General features: G+C 47.6%; 2 protein-coding genes across 52 annotated transcripts in view; both read left to right on the forward strand.

Annotated features, from left to right (window-relative positions):
- The window catches only part of BICDL1 (BICD family like cargo adaptor 1), a 718,679-nt gene that overhangs the window by 701,260 nt on the left and 2,911 nt on the right, over positions 1-14,508 (forward strand). Inside the window, exon 1 of one of the 49 annotated variants that reach the window (XM_050747966.1) lies at positions 12,792-12,795. The exons of the other annotated variants lie outside the window; for them this stretch is intronic. The gene's annotated coding sequence lies outside the window, so the exon portion shown is untranslated. Of the gene's footprint in view, positions 1-12,791; positions 12,796-14,508 lie in introns of those variants that run through there. 49 annotated transcript variants of the gene reach the window in all.
- DYNLL1 (dynein light chain LC8-type 1) overlaps positions 1-14,508 on the forward strand; it is a 151,178-nt gene that overhangs the window by 70,522 nt on the left and 66,148 nt on the right. Inside the window, exon 1 of one of the 3 annotated variants that reach the window (XM_050748214.1) lies at positions 4,641-4,650. The exons of the other annotated variants lie outside the window; for them this stretch is intronic. The gene's annotated coding sequence lies outside the window, so the exon portion shown is untranslated. Of the gene's footprint in view, positions 1-4,640; positions 4,651-14,508 lie in introns of those variants that run through there. 3 annotated transcript variants of the gene reach the window in all.

Consider the following 14,508-nt stretch of genomic DNA (forward strand, 5'->3'; position numbering starts at 1 on the left):
TACAGGTGCGCACCACCATGCCTGGCTAATTTTTCTATTTTTAGTAGAGATGGGGGTTTCACTATGTTGGCCAGGCTGGTCTTGAGCTCCTGACCTCAGGTGTGCCAGGATTATAGGTGTGAGCCACCGTGCCTGCCCCATGGAGCTCTTTCCAGGGCAAACTCAAGTTGCTTTATTTTTTTTTTTTTTGAGATGGAGTCTCATGCTGTCACCCAGGCTGGAGTGCAGTAGCACGATCTCAGCTCACTGCAACCACTGCCTCCTGGGTTCAAGTGATTCTCCTGCCTCAGTCCCCTGAGTAGCTGGGATTACAGGCACCTGCCACCATGCCCAACTAATTTTTGTACTTTTAGTAGAGATGGGGTTTCACTATGTTGGCCAGGCTGGTCTTGAGCTGCTGACCTCAGGTGATCCTCCCAGCTCAGTCTCTCAAAGTGCTGGGATTATAGGCATGAGCCACCGCTCCCGGCCCAAGTTGCTGTATTTGAAGAGTGTATCATAACACTGATAACAATTCATTAATTTAAGTATTCATTCAGAAATCATGTATGAGCACCTCCTATGTGCCAGGCACAGACTGGTTAATGGGGGCTCATGAGGATCATGGTTCCTGCCCTCAAGCAGCCCCACTTATTTATTATTTATTTATTTATAGAGACAGAATCTCACTCTGTTGTCCAAGCTAGAGTGCAATGGCATAATCATAGCTTACTGCAGCCTTGAACTCCTGGGCTTAAGCAATCCTCCCACCTCAGCCTCCTGAGTAGCTAGGACTACAGGTACAGGCCACCACGCCTGGATAATTTTTTTTGATTTTTTTTTTTTGTAGAGATGGGGTCTTACCATGTGGTCCAGGTTGCTCTCGAAATTCTGGGCTCAAGCAATACTCCCACCTCTGCCTCCCAAAGTGCTGAAATTACAGGCATGAGCCACCACACCTGGCCAGTCACATTTCTTTTATTGTTCCTCTCCACCAGATTCGGGTGTGAGCTATTGCAGTGCAGTCTCAGGCCCTGTTCTGGTCCCACAGAGTCAGATGCTTTGTGGTCGGAGGTTGGGAATCTGCATCTTACAAACTTCCCAGATGCCTTATAAACGCTGAGGTACGGGAACCCCTGGGTTGGGGCTGAGGCGACCTCAACAAGCAAAAATTCATCACACAGCAAGAAACGTTTTCTTCTCTTTTTCTTTTTGTTCTGAAACAGAGTCTCACTCTGTCACCCAGGCTGGAGTGCAGTGGCACAATCTCGGCTCACTGCAAGCTCCATCTCCTGGGTTCAAATGATTCTCATGCCTCATCCCCTCGAGTAGCCGGGATTACCGGCGGGCGCCATCACACCCAACTAATTTTTGTATTTTTAGTAGAGCCCAGGTTTCACCATGTTGGCCAGGCTGGTCTTGAACTCTCCTGACCTCAAATGATCGACCTCCCAAAATGCTGGGATGACAGGTGTGAGCCACCGTGCCCGACCAAGGAACATTTTCTATAGGGATTATGGGGGTTGCCAGGGAAGGCTTTGGGAGGAGGTAACCTTTTTTTTCTTTGTTTTTTTTTTTTTCCGAGACAGGGTCTTGCCACATTGCCCAAACTAGTTAGGAACTGCTGGGCTCAAGTGATCCTCCTGCCTTAGCCTCCCAAAGTGCTGGGGTTACAGGCATGAGCCACCAGGCCCAGCCAGAGGTGACCTTTTAAGATGAGACCTGAGGGGTGAGTAGGAGTGAACAGGTCAATGAGAAGGGGGAAGAGACACAGCAATGTAGAAGCCCCAGTCCTTGCCCCTAAGGAGTTGACAGCCAGGTGGGTGGAGGGGATATAGTAACCTAGCATAGCAGAGTGACGCTCCCAGGAGCTTGTGGAAGGTGAAATAAGCCCTGACTCAGCCTGAGGAATCCAGGCGACTTGGCCGAGGACCATGTTTTCCAACACCCAGATATAAGCGCAGGCTGCGTCACAACTTGGGTGAAGAGAATGGGTGTTCAAGAGAATCAGGGCTGACCAGGAGCAAGGGAGGGGTCTCCTAAGTGTTAAGGCCTCTTAACAGCCAACTAGTGATAGCTAGAAGTCCCGATCAACCTCTGATCTGGATACTGTTTTCACCTCCATTGTCAATGCTAAGCCTTTGTTTGAACTAAGTCCTTCTATCTGGAGTCCTTAGTGACCCGGCAGTAAATGGTGTAAATGGTGACATTTAAATAAGTGGAGGATTCCTTTGTAATGGGACCCAGAGAACAACTGCTAATTCAGAGGAATCTCAGGATCTCATACCTCTTGAAATAACCTTCATGGCCACCATAGCTGAGGAGTGGGTAGTAGAACTCTGGCCCTGGCCCTGGCCCAGGCCAGCCTTCATTCAGTCCTGACATGGCTGCTTTCTAATTTGTCCTTGGATACGTGTTACTTAATCTTCTGATGCTGTAATCTCATACTCTGGCGAAGGAGGCTAATAATAGTACTTACTATTGCCAGAGAGTTATTCTGAAAACAGAATTAATTTTCTTATTTATTAATTTTTTTGTGTGAGTTAAAGAAGTTTTCATTTACAAAAAAAGAAATATATATTTATATATATTATTTATACATATATACACATGTACATATCTATACATGTAATATATATATGTATATACACCGTGTATGTCTGTGTCTGTGTGTGTTGTTTGAGACAGGGTCTCACTCCGTTGCCCAGTTGGAGTGCGATGGCATGAACATAGATCACTGCAGCTTTGAACTGGGTTCAAGCGATCCTCTCACTTCAGCCTCCCGAGTAGCTGGGACCACAGGCATGCACCACCATGCCTAGCTAGTGTCTTTTACTTTATTTATTTTTATTAATTTATTTTAGTGTGTTTTATTTTGAGATGGGGTCTCGCTCTGTTGCCTAGGCTGGAGTGCGGTGGCATGATCTCAGCTCACTGCAACCTCTGCCTCCCGGGTTCACGCCATTCTCCTGCCTCAGTCTCCCAAGCAGCTGGGACTACAGGTGTGCGCCACCACACCTGGCTAATTTTTTGTATTTTTAGTAGAGACAGGGTTTCACTGTGTTACCCAGGATGGTCTCAATCTCCTGACCTCATGATCTGCTCTCCTCGGCCTCCCAAAGTGCTGGGATTACAGGCGTGAGCCACCGCTCCGGGCATGTCTTTTATTTTTTTTATTTTTAATTCTTTAAAAATTTTTTTGAGGTTGTCCAGGCTGGACTGCAGTTGTCTGCTCTGTTGTCCAGGCTGGAGTGCAGTGACATGATCTCGGCCCACTGCAACCTCCACCTCCTGGGTTCCAGCGATTCTCTTGCCTCAGCCTCCTGAGTAGCTAGGATTACAGACGCCCGCTACCACGCCCGGCTCATTTTTGTATTTTAAGTAGAAACAGGGTTTCACCATGGTGGCCAGGCTGGTCTCGAGCTCCTGACCTAAAGTGATCCACCCACTTCGGCCTCCTAAAGTGCTGGAATTACAGGTGTGAGCCACCGGGCTCGGCCACGTCTTTTATTTTTTTTAGAGATAGGGGCTTGATCTGTGTCACTCAGGCTGGTCTTGAACTCCTGGCCTCAAGCAATCCTCCCATTTCGGCCTCTCAAAGTGTTGGGATTACAGGTGGGAGCCGCCTAGCTTGGCCTATGTCTTTTACTTGTAGAAGTTTATGGGGCGCATGTGTAATTTTGTTACTTCCACAGGTTGCCTAGTGCTCAAGGCAGGGCATTTAGAGTATCCATGGCCCAAATAACATACACTGTACCCGTTAACTAATTGCTTATCCTCCTCTCAACTCCCACTATTTTTTTTTTTTTGAGACAGTCTCGCTCCATCGCCCCATACCCCAGGCTGGACTGTAGTGGCGTGATCTCGGCTCACTGCAACCTCCGCCTCCCGGGTTCACGGCATTCTCCTGCCTCAGCCTCCTGAGTAGCTGGGACTACAGGTGCCCGCCACCACGTCCGGCTAATTTTTTGTATATTTAGCAGAGACAGGGTTTCACCGTGTTAGCCAGGATGGTCTCGATCTCCTGACCTCGTGATCCGCCCGCCTCAGCCTCCCAAAGTGCTGGGATTACAGGTGTGAGCCACCATGCCCAGCCTAACTCCCCTCTTGAATTTTCTTATGAAATCTTCTTAGGATCTAGGATCACTGCAGCCTCTGCCTGCTGGGCTCAAGTGACCCTCCTGCCCGCCTCAACCTCCCAAGTAGCTGGAACTACAGGCTCGCACCACCATTCTGTGCTAATTTTTGTGTTTTATAGAGAGGAGGTTTCGCCACATTACCCAGGCTGATTTTGAACTCCTGGGCTCAACTGATCCACCCGCCTCAGCCTCCCAAACGCTGGAATTACAGACGTGAGCCACCGTGCCCGGCCTTTTTGATTTTTGAGTTATGATCTTGTTATGTTGCTTAGGCTGACCTTGAACTCCTGGGCTCAAGCGATCCTCCTGTCTCAAGTACCTGGGACTATAGGTGTGTGCCACCGGGCTGGGCTGGAATTTATAATCCAGTGAAAGAGATGAACAACAAAGCAAACTTAAAAAAAAAAAGGAAAACGAATGTGATACTTGATGTAAAAGAAAGAAGGGCTGCTTGAGTCCAGGAGTTCAAGACCAGCTTGGGCAACAAGCTGGTGAAACCCTAGCTCTACAAAAAATACAAAAGTTAGGGGGGCATGGTGGTGCACACCTGTAATCCTAGCACTTTGGGAGGCAGGGGCAGGCAGATCACTTGAGGCTAGGAGTTCAAGACAAGCCTGTCCAACATGGTGAAACCCCGACTCTACTAAAAACACAAAAATGAGCTGGGCATGGTGGCAAGCCCCTGTAGTCCCAGCTACTTGGGAGGTTGAGGCACAAGAATTACTTGAACCTGGGAAGTGGAGGTTGCAGTGAGCCGAGATCATACCACTACACTCTAGTCTGAAAGAGCGAGACTCTGTCTCAAAAAAATAAATAAATAAAAATAAAAATAAAGCCTGAGACAAGGTGGTGCACACCTATAGTCCCAGCTACTCAGAAGGCTGAGGCAGCAGAATTGCCTGAGGTTGGGAGGTGGGGGTTGCAGTGAGCTGAGATCAGGCCACTGCATTCCAGCCTTGGTGACAGAGCTAGACTCCATCTCATAAATAAATAAATAAATAAATAAAGCCTGAGGTTGGGCATGATGGTTCATGCCTGTAATCGCAGCACTTTGGGAGGCCAAGGCGGGAGGATCACTTGAGGTCAGGAGTTCGAGACCAGCCTGGCCAACACGGTGAAGCCCCGTCTCTACTAAAAATACAAAAATTAGCCGGGCGTGTTGGGGCATGCCTGTTGTTCCAGCTACTCGGGAGGCTGAAGCAGGAGAATTGCTCAAACCAGGGAGGTGGAGGTTGCAGTGAGCCAAGATCATGCCACTGCACTCCAGCCTGGGCAACAACAGCGAAACTCCATCTTAATAATAATAATAATTTATTATTTTTAAAAAATACGTATGTATGTATGTATGTATTTATTTATTTATTTTGAGACGGAGTCTCGCTCTGTCACTCAAGCTGGAGTGCAATGGTGTGATCTTGGCTCACTGCAACCTCCGCCTCCCAGGTTCAAGTGATTTTCCTGCCTTAGCCTCCCTAGCAGATGGGATTACACGCATGTGCCACCACCCTCAGCTAATTTTGTATTTTTAATAGAGATGAGGTTTCTCCGTGTTGGTCAGGCTGGTCTTGAACTCCCGACCTCAGGTGATCCACCGGCCTTGGCCTCCCAAAGTGCTGGGATTACAGGCGTGAGCCACCGCACCCAGCCACAATGATTTATTTTTTGAGACAGGGTCTCACTCTGTCCCCCAGGCTGGAGTGCAGCTGTGCTCACTGCAGCTTCAACCTCCTGGCTCAAGTGATCCTCCCACCTCAGCCTCCCACCGAGTAGCTGGCTTTGTAGGTACTCACCACCACACCCTGCTAATTTTTTTGTTTTTGTAGAGATCAGAGTCTCACTTTGTTGCCCAGGCTGGTCTTGAACACCTGGGTTCAAGCAATCCTTTCACCTCAGCCTCTGAAAGTGCTGGAATTATAGGCGTGAGCCACCACACCTGGCTTAAAAAAAAAGTTAAGAACAATTAGTATTTGTTATTACTGTGCAGACTGTCATGGGAAATGCAGACAGGCCTGTGGTGATTGCTTGGGTGGAGTTTAGAATATAGCTGTGGAGCACATGAAGCTGCTAGATAAAAACAGAATTCATAATTCATGACCTATTATATTGCACTGTAAGAGTCCAGACATTGTGTCAAAATTTAAAGAAGCAGAATTGACTTGTGTGTATATGTGTATGTATGTGTGTGTGTATATACATATATATATTAAGTTAGGTGTGGTGGTACATGCCTGTAATCCCTGCTACTAGGGAGGCTGAGGCAGGAGAATCGCTTGAATCCAGGAGACGGAGTTTGCAGTGAGCAAAGATTGGGCCACTGCATTCCAGCCTGGGTGACAGAGTGAGACTCCATCTCAAAAAAAAAAAAAAAAAAAAAAAAAATTAAGCACTTTGTTTGTGTCAGGTACTGTGTTTGGTGCTGGGATATAGGAGTAGGCAAGACAAACAAGGTCCCTGCTCTCGTGAAGATTCCAGGCGACTTAGAAGTTAATGGGGGAGGTGAAGAGCAGTCCTGGAACAGGGAACGGCATAAGCGAAGGTCCTGAGGTTGGAAGGGGCTTGGCATATTTCAGAAACAGAAGGAAGTCTAGCTTGGAGGATGGATGCGGTGTCCCTAGGGATAATGATGGCGCTAGGCAGCAATCGTATCCCTTAGCACCTTGGAGGTCAGAGTAAGTAGTTTGAGTTCTATCCTGGGGGCAACAGGGTTTCAAACAGGGATGGTGGGATAGGCAGATTATACTTTAGAAGGATCTCCTGGCCAGGTGCCCTGGCTCACACTTGTAATCTCTTTTTTTTTTTTTTTTTTTTTTTTTTTTTTTTTTGAGACGGAGTCTCGCTTTGTCGCCCAGGCTGGAGTACAGTGGCCGGATCTCAGCTCACTGCAAGCTCCGCCTCCCGGGTTCACGCCATTCTCCTGCCTCAGCCTCCCGAGTAGCTGGGACTACAGGCGCCCACCACCTCGCCCGGCTAGTTTTTTGTATTTTTAGTAGAGACGGGGTTTCACCATATTAGCCAGGATGGTCTCGATCTCCTGACCTCGTGATCCGCCCGTCTCGGCCTCCCAAAGTGCTGGGATTACAGGTTTGAGCCACCGCGCCCGGCCACACACTTGTAATCTCAACACTTTGGGAAGCTGAGGCAGGAGGATCACTTTAATTCAGGAGTTTGAAAACAGCCTGGGCAACATGGTGAGACTCCATCTCTACAAAAAATACAAAACTTGGCTGGACGTGGTGGCTCACACCTGTAATTCTAGCACTTTAGGAGGCTGAGGCAGGCGGTTCACCTGAGTTCAGGAATTCCAGACCAGCTTGGCCAACATGGTGAAACCCCGTCTCTACTAAAAATACAAAAATTAGCTGGGTGTGGTGGTAGGTGCCTATAATCCCAGCTACTAAGGAGGCTGAGGCAGGAGAATCGCTTGAACCTGGGAGGAAGAGGTTGCAGTGAGCCAAGATCACGCCATTTCACTCCAGCCTGGGCGAAAGAGCGAAACTCCGTCTCAAAAAAAAAAAAAAAAAAAAAAAAAAACCACAAAATTTAGCTGGGTGTGGTGGCATGCACCTGTAGTCCCAGCTACTTGGGACGTTAAAGTGGGAGGATTGTTTGAGCTCAGGAGGCCAAGGCTGGAGTGAAGTGGTGCGATCACGGCTCACCACTGCACTCCAGCCTCGGTGTCAGAGTGAGACTCTGCCTCAAATAAAAAAAAATAAAAATAAAAAAATAAAATTTAAAATTAGCGATGAGTTTGTGAAAGGCAGTAAAATAGATGCTCAACTATGCATAGAACATCTCTAGAAGACCATGTGAGAAATCTCTAGTGTGGTAACCTTCTTGGGAATGAAACTGGAGTGGCTAGAGGACAGGACGGGGGAGACTTTTCATTCTTTATCTTTTTTTTTGAGATGAGGTCTCGCTCTGTCACTCAGGCTGGAGCGCCGTGGTGCGATCGTGGCTCACTGAAGCCTCAACCTCCTGTGCTCAAGGAATCCTCCCACCTCAGCCTCTGAAGTAGCTGACACTACAGGTACATGCCACCATGCCCAGCTAATTTTTGTATTTTTCATAGAGATGGGATTTCTCCATGTTGCCCTGGCTGGTCTTGAACTCCTGGGCTGAAGTGATCTGTCCACCTTGGCCCTCAAAGTGCTAGGATTACAGACGTGAGCCACTTCACCTGGCCTTATCCTTTTTTTTTTTTTTTTTTTTTAAAGCATGTATACGTATATTTTATTTTATTTATTTATTTATTTATTTATTTTATTTTTTTTTTTTTTTTGAGACGGAGTCTCGCTCTGTCACCCAGGCTGGAGTGCAATGGCCGGATCTCAGCTCACTGCAAGCTCCGCCTCCCGGGTTCACGCCATTCTCCTGCCTCAGCCTCCCGAGTAGCTGGGACTACAGGCGCCCGCCACCTCGCCCGGCTAGTTTTTTGTATTTTTTTAAGTGGAGACGAGGTTTCACCGGGTTAGCCAGGATGGTCTCGATCTCCTGACCTCGTGATCCACCCGTCTCGGCCTCCCAAAGTGCTGGGATTACAGGCTTGAGCCACCGCGCCGGGCCGTATACGTATATTTTAGAGACAGGGTCTCACTCTGTCCAACCAGGCTGAAGTACAGGGATGCACTGCAGCCTTGACCTCTTGGGTTCAAGCAGTCCTCCTGTCTCAGCCTCTTTAGTATCTGGGACTACAGGCATGCACCCCCACATCTGGCTAATTTACTTTATTTGTAGAGATGGGGTCTCTATGTTGTCTAGGCTGGCCTTGAGCTCAAGTTACCCTCCCGCCTCAGCCTCCCAAAGTGCTGGGATGATAAGCGTGAACCAGCATGCCTGGCCTATCTTTATTTTTTTTTTTTATTTGAACCATGTGGATGTATCAGCTATTTAAAACTTAAATAATTATTAAGAAAAAAATATGGGCTCAGCTTGACACACAGGGGTGGGTCAAAGGAAGAGATGTAGAATTCGTCACAGCTGAGGTCTGTTTCTTTTATTTTTTGATATGGATCTCTTTCTGTCGCCCAGGTTGGAGTGCAATGGTATGATCTTGGCTCACTGCCACCTCTGCCTCCCGAGTTCAAACGATTCTCCTGCCTCAGCCTCCTGAGTAGCTGGGATTACAGGCGTGTGCCACCAAGCCTGCTTAATTTTTGTGTTTTTAGTAGAGACAGGGTTTCGCCATGTTGGCCAGGTTGGTCTTGAACTCCTGACATCAGGTGATCCGCCCGCCTCGGCCTCCCAAAGTGCTGGGATTACAGGAGTGAGCCACTCTGCGCCTGGCTGAGGTCTTTCTCTCAAAGCGAGCACTAACCTGGCGCCACTGAACTCCAGCCTGGGCGACAAAGCAAGACCCTGTCTCTAAAAAAATTACATTTAAAAAAAAAAAAAAAAAAAAAAAAAAAAAAAAAGGAGTCCTTGAGGCCCAGGACGGGCCCCTCCAGCCCTCGCACAAGCTCCACCTCTCCTGCTCCTTCAAGGATCCTGAGACCAGACAGCCACGTAGAAGGTCGCGGGCGTGACTCCTCTGGCCAGGCTCGTGGGCGGCGCCCGCACATGCGGAGCCTGCCACCCACTGGGAGAGAGCGGTACTGCAGACGCGGGTGTCAGAGTCGCCCCACCCGGTGACTTTGCTGTAAATGTTCACTGAGTGCCTTTTCTGCTCCAGGCAGAAGGGGTCCCTGCCTTCATGTGGCTTACAATCTAATGGAACTAATACCAGCAACGGAAGTGCTGCTAGCGACTTGATTAAAACTTATTTTATTATTATTATTATTTTTGAGATGGAGTTTCGCTCTTGTTGCCCAGGCTGGAGTGCAATGGCGCAATCTCGGCTCATTGCAACCTCCGCCTCCCGGGCTCAAGCGACTCTCCTGCCTCAGCCTACCGAGTAGCTGGGACTACAGGCGAATGCCACCACGGCAGGCTAATTTTTTTTTTTTTTTTAGATGGAGTCTCGCTCTGTCGCCCAGGCTGCAGTGCCGTGGCACGATCTCGGCTCACTGCAAGCTCTGCCTCCCGGGTTCACGCCATTCTCCTGCCTCAGCCTCCGGAGTAGCTGGGACTACAGGCGCCCGCCACCATGCCCGGCTAATTTTTTTCTATTTTTAGTAGAGACGGGGTTTCACCATGTTATCCAGGATGGTCTCATCTCCTGAGCTCGTGATCCGCCCGCCTCGGCCTCCCAAAGTGCTGGGATTACAGATGTGAGCCACTGCGCCCAGCCAATTTTTGTATTTTTAGTAGAGATGGGGATTCATCATATTGGTCAGGCTGGTCTCCAGCTCCTGACCTCAGGTGATCCACCCACCTCGGCCTCCCGAAGTGCTGGGATTCCAGGTGTGAGTCACCACACCTTTTTAAAATTTCTTTACAGCAATGCAAGAAAAAGCTTTTTTTTTTTTTTTTTTTTTTTTTTTTTTAAATAGAGATGGGATCTCTTGCCCAGGCTGGTCTTAAAGTCCTAGAATCAAGCAATCCTCCTGCCTCAGCCTCCCAAAATATTCCAATTACAGGCATGAGCCACCACGCCTAGCCTATAGCAACTTTATAATCTGCTTTTTGATGAAAGTTTTTGTTCTTATAATACAAGTACTATATGTTCATGGTAGAAAATTTAAAGCCCAGACATAACTTCTGTCAACATTTGAGTGCAGCCCTTACAGAACTGTCCTGTGTATTTTACAAAAATGGAAGTATACATTTAATATTTTGTAGTCTGCTTTCTTGTTTTTAACAGTTTTAGTGAGATATAAAGTAAGAGGGACCGATATCAATACATTCCACTATACCACCTTTTCACATACAATATATCTGCTTTGTTTTAAACTTAATGGAATAGTGGATGATTAATAACAATATAACGCAAATCACTGCTGTAGGCTGAGGAAGGTGCTAAGTGCTTTACACACATCATCACGTTCAGTTCTCCCAAAAACCCTAATAGTAGGTACTATTATTTTCCTCATTCTGCAGATGAAGAAACTGAAGCATAAAATGACTTGTCCAGCAATAACAGCAGAACCTGGATTTATTTTTATATTTTAAGATAGGGTCTCAGCTGGGTGTGGTGGCTCACACCTGTAATCCCAGCACTTTGGGAGGCCGAGGCGGGTGGATCTTGAGGTCAGGAGTTCAAGACCAGCCTGGCCAAGATGGTGAAACCCCATCTCTACTAAAAATACAAAAATTAGCCAGGCAAGTTGGTGGGTGCCTGTAATCCCAGACACTTGGGAGGCTGAGGCAGGAGAATCGCATGAACCAGGGAAGTGGAGGTTGCAGTGAGCTGAGATCGTGCCACTGCACTCCAGCCTGGGCGACAGAGTAAGACTCCATCTCAAAAAAGAAAAAAAAAAGATAGGGTCTCACTCTGTTTCCCAGGCTGGAGTGCGGTGGTGTGATCTCGGCTCACTGCAACCTCTACTTCCTGCACTCAAGCATTCCTCCACCTCAGCCTCGCAAGTAGCTGAGATTACGGGCGGGCACCACCGTGCCCAGCTAATTTCTGTATTTTTTGTAGAGATAGAGGTTTGCCATGTTGCCTAGATTGGTCTTGAATTCCAGGGCTCAAGTGATCCTCCTATCTCAGCCTCCCAAAGTGCTGGGATTATAGGTGTGAGCCACCTTAGCCAGCCAGAGGTGGACTTAAATCCAGCTTTGTCTGAGAACCTGAGTTCTTAACCATTTTGTTATGCCTGGCCTGTGCCAGGCTGTGAGAGAATTTAGAGGAATCTGGAAAAAAAGGGGTCTCCTGGCTGGGTGCGGTGGCTCATGCATGTAATCTCAGCACTTTGGGAGGCTGAGGTGGGCGGATCACCTGAGGTCAGGAGTTCGAGACCAGCCTGGCCAACATGGTGAAACCCTGTCTCTACTAAAAATACAAAAATTAGCCAGGCGTGGTGGTGGATGCCTGTAATCCCAGCTACTCCGGAGGCTGAGGCAGGAGAATTGCTTGAACCCAGGAGGCGGAGGTTGCAGTGAGTCGAGATTGTTTCACTATACTCCAGCCTGGGTGAAAGAAAAAAAGGTGGGAGGGTCTCCTGGGGCCCGAAGTGGAATGAGGAAGTTGAATAGTTACCACACGAGGTACAGTGAGCTGAACATCACTGGGGAACCAGAGGCCAGGGTCAGGATGTAACCAGGAAAGGCTTCCTGGAAGAGGTAAGAACCAAGTGTCATGTGTGCAGACAGAGGTGGGGAACCAGAGGCCAGGTCAGGATGTAACCAGGAAAGGCTTCCTGGAAGAGGTAAGAACCAAGTGTCATGTGTGCAGACAGAGGTGGGGAACCATGTGGGGCTGGCCTGAGCAGAGCCTCAGGTGTAGACGAGTGTATGAGCATCAACAGGGACCAATAAGGAAAAATAACTGAGCACCAAATTCTATGGGGTCACAGAGATAGATGATACTGGGGGTCTGCCCTCCAAAGCTGACTAGCTAGCTAGGAAGAAGGTTGAGGGGTGGGGGTAGGAACACAGAAATAAGTAATAGCTATCACTGTGCACCCCGCCCCCATGTGTCAGGCTTTCTACCTACATGGACACATTTAAGCTCACAACATCTCTGGAAGATCCAGTTCCAGAACATCTCTGGAAGCTCACAACATCTCTGGAAGTGGCATGAGCCACTGCATGCAGCCCCCAGGAGCTCTTGATCTGAGGCACAAAGATGCTTAGGGGGTTTCCAAATATATTTTATGGTCACCTCTTCTCCCACCAATGTCTGCTATACTGTGTGTTTACACATAGCTGTGTTTTTAGAGGAAAGGGTTCAAAGCTTTCATTACACTCTTTTTTTTTTTCTAATAAAGAAAAAAGCTTTGTTGCCCAGGCTGGTCTCAAACTCCCAACCTCAAGCAATCTGTCTACCACCTCAGCCTCCCAAAGTGTTGGGATTACAGCCATGAGCCACTACGCTGGTCCTCATTACATTTTTTTTTTAGGGGCCTATAAAAAAAAAATTTTTATAGGGGCCTATAAAAAAAAAAAAAAAAAAAGAGGCCGGGCACGGTGGCTCACGCCTGTAATGCCAGTACTTTGGGAGGCTGAGGCAGGCGGATCACAAGGTCAGGAGATGGAGACCATCCTGGCCAATATGGTGAAACCCCGTCTCTACTAAAGTACAAAAAAAAATTAGCCAGGTGTGGTGGTGCATGCCTGTAATCCCAGCTACTCGGGAGGCTGAGGCAGGCGAATGGCTTGAACCTGGAAGGTGGAGATTGCAGTGAGCTGAGATTGTGCCACTGCACTCCAGCCTGGCAACAGAGCAAGACTCCGTTTCAAAAAAAAAAAGTTTACTGTCATTTTATGTTATATACTTTTTTTTTTAAGTTTTCTTTTTAAAGCTGCTTTTAGACAAGTAGAAGGAAGAAAAAGGAAGAAGGGGGTAAGGAGGAAAGAATTTTGTAGACAAAATTTAACAGATGCAATTTTTTTTTTTTTTTTTTTTGGGTCGCCCAGGCTGGAGTACAGTGGCATGATCTCAGCTCACTGCAACTTGCCCTCCTGGGTTCAAGCAATTCTTGTGCCTCAGCCATCTGGGTAGCTGGGATTACAGGTGTGTGCCACCAGGCCCAGGTAATTTTTGTATTTTTAGTAGAGTTGGGGTTTCACCATGTTGGCCAGGCTGGTCTTGAATTTGTGACGTCAAGTGATCCGCCAGTCTCCGTATCCCAAAGTGCTGGGATTACAGGCGTGAACCACCACTCCCGGCCAGATGTCAATTTTTGTTTCCACAATTTCAAGGAAGAGAAAGCCAGTGTGACCAGAGGTCAAAAGATGAGAATGTTGGCCGGGCACGGTGGCTCATGCCTGTCATCCTACTATTTTGGGAAGCCGAGGCAGACGGATTACCTGAGGTCAAGAGTCTGAGACCAGCCTGGCTAACATGGTGAAACACTGTCTGTACTAAAAATACAAAAAAAATTAACTGGGCGTGGTGGTGCACACCTGTAATCCCAGCTACTCAGGAGGCTGAGGCAGGAGAACTGCTTGAACCCGGGATGCGGAGGTTGCATTGAGCCGAGATTGCGCCACTGCACTCCAGCCTAAGTAACAAGAGTGAAACTCCGTCTCAAAAAAAAAAAAAAAAAAAAAAAAGATGAGACTGTTGAGTCAGGATTAGGATTCAGATCTGCTGGCACCAATTTCAGTGCTCTTTATACTTTCTGTTGCTATTCATTCATTCATCCATTCATTCAGCAAATTTATATCAAGTATCTGGTATGTGCCAGGTATGATTCCAAATTACACTATTCCCAGATTATTCTGAGAATGCTGCAGTGCCAAACTCTTGGTGTCACAGACTGTATATTACAGTGGGGGAGACAGACAAAATAATATAATAATATAACGACGAAGGCGCAATATTATGTGCTATGAAAAAACGCAGTCA

This window comes from Macaca thibetana, chromosome 11 (assembly GCF_024542745.1).
Source record: "Macaca thibetana thibetana isolate TM-01 chromosome 11, ASM2454274v1, whole genome shotgun sequence".
Classification (NCBI taxonomy): domain Eukaryota; kingdom Metazoa; phylum Chordata; class Mammalia; order Primates; family Cercopithecidae; genus Macaca; species Macaca thibetana.